Consider the following 2,190-nt stretch of genomic DNA (forward strand, 5'->3'; position numbering starts at 1 on the left):
AACAGAGACAGCAAGGCAGGAACACAAACAGGACTCTGTTCAGACGGGAACAGATACCACAAGGCAGGAACACAAACAGGACTCTGTTCAGACGGGAACAGATACCGCAAGGCAGAGACACAAACAGGACTCTGTTCAGACGGGAACAGATACCGCAAGGCACAGACAGGCAGATCTAGGAATACGGCCCCTAGAAGGCGAAAGAACAGGCAAGAAGCGTGTTCACAAGAACAGACCACAGTTCAGACACAGAACAGGAAAACAGGATAGGACCTGGCATGTCAGAGACAAAAAGCCAACTGACAAGAAACAATGCTCAGGCGCCATCTTGAGGAAGAAGGTGGTATAAATACCCAAAGATGGACAGCAATAGGCTGAAGGTGCAACAGGGGCGTGTCCGTAGCAGGTACAAGAAACAGGAAGTTCAGCGGGCGTCGCCCTATGCAGCCAAAGTGGAGCAGAGCAGAGCACAAGGAAAGAAGCCAGACCAGGAAGCTGGGCGGGAGATGAAGTTTGCGATCTTGCATGATGAGAGATGGAACACCATGCAAGAACGCCGCCAGGTATGCTACACTTTTGATAGTGTAGAGTGGAGTTACATCTGGGTAGTGCTGGAGAAAATGGGGTTTGACCCTAATTTCATGAAATGGGTTAAGATACCATACAAAGCTCCTTCGGTCAAAATTAGAGTGAATGGAGATACTTCTGACAATCTCGAGCTATTCAGGGGAACAAGGCAGGGGTGCCCGCTGTGCCTTATACTCTTTACTTTGCCAATTAAGCCCTTAGCTTATAAAATCAGACACATCCTGGGCTGGAAGGGTTTAGATATGGGAATAAAGAAGAAAGTGTCGCTCTATATGCGGATGACGTCTTATTACTAGTGATGAGCGAGCATGCTCGCCACTGCTCGGTACTCGCCCGAGCATCTCAGTACTCGAGATGCTCGCAGCTTGCCGAATACTTTCGAGATGCTCGGGCGGGAGCCCGGGCCCACGTCCTGCATGTTTGGCGCTATTTAGAGCACCAATCATGCAGGGACTGTCTGCCACTCACTGTAATGTCACAGCCATGGTGGTTGTGGCATTACAGTGATTGCCCAAATCGATGGGAACAGTGCTCACAATGAAACATGAAAAGCCGGCAATTCAGCAGCGGCATACACCGGTACCCGACAATTTAGAACAGAAAAAATAGAGCATCACACATAGATTAGATAGATAGAAACATCTCAGTCACATATATAATAAGTACAGTGATAGTGTTGCTTACTGTACTTGTCATTTAGTGTTAAAATAAAGGATTTATTTTAAAAAAAATTGGCGTGGGGTTCCCCGTAATTTTAGTCTCTAGCAGAGGTTAAGCAGACTGCTGGGGCAGATGTTTGAAGCCTGGGAAGGGGGTAATACCCAGCGAGCTTCCCAGGCTACTAATATCAGCCCCCAGCTGAATACCTAGCCTTTACTAGCTATTAAAATGGGGGACCCCCCCCAAAAAAATGATGTGGGGTCCCCCCTATTTTAATAGCTAGCAAAGGCTAGGCAGACAGCTGGGGGCTGATATCAATAGCCCAGGAAGGGTGCCATGAATATTGGTCCCCTCCCAGGCTAGAAACACCAGCCGTCAGCCGCCCCAGAAATGGCGCATCCATAGAATGCGCCAATTCTGGCACTTAGCCTCGCTCTTCCCACTGCCCTGTAGCGGTGGCAGTGGGGTAATAGGGCTGGGGTTGATGTCAGCTTATAATGCCAGCTGACATCAAGCCCAGGTTAGTAATGGAGAGGCGTCTATAAGACACCCCCATTACTAACCCCATAGTCAAAGTTACAAAAAAACACAAACACCCAGAATAAAGTCCTTTAATTGAAATAAACACACAATTCTTTATTGTTCTAAATTAAACCATACTTACCATCACGCCCATTCCAGCTGAAGCCAACGATCTCCTGCAATAAAAGTAAAATAATAAAGCAACATCATCCTTACCTTTCCATGGTTCCCAGGACAGCTCCAGCTCTGCTACATTCACATGATAGGCTGGATTGCAGCCGAAAGCTGCCATCCAGCTTGCCATGCCGCTGACACTGAGAAGCGCATGCATGTTTGCGCTCCTCAGTGTCTGGCTGTGACGGCATCCAGATGAGCCGAGTTCATGTCCAATGAACTTGGCTCACCTCATGCACGTCACTG

This window comes from Phyllobates terribilis, unplaced genomic scaffold (genome assembly GCF_046119375.1).
Source record: "Phyllobates terribilis strain yellow unplaced genomic scaffold, ASM4611937v1 Scaffold_12__6_contigs__length_324123572, whole genome shotgun sequence".
NCBI lineage: Eukaryota > Metazoa > Chordata > Amphibia > Anura > Dendrobatidae > Phyllobates > Phyllobates terribilis.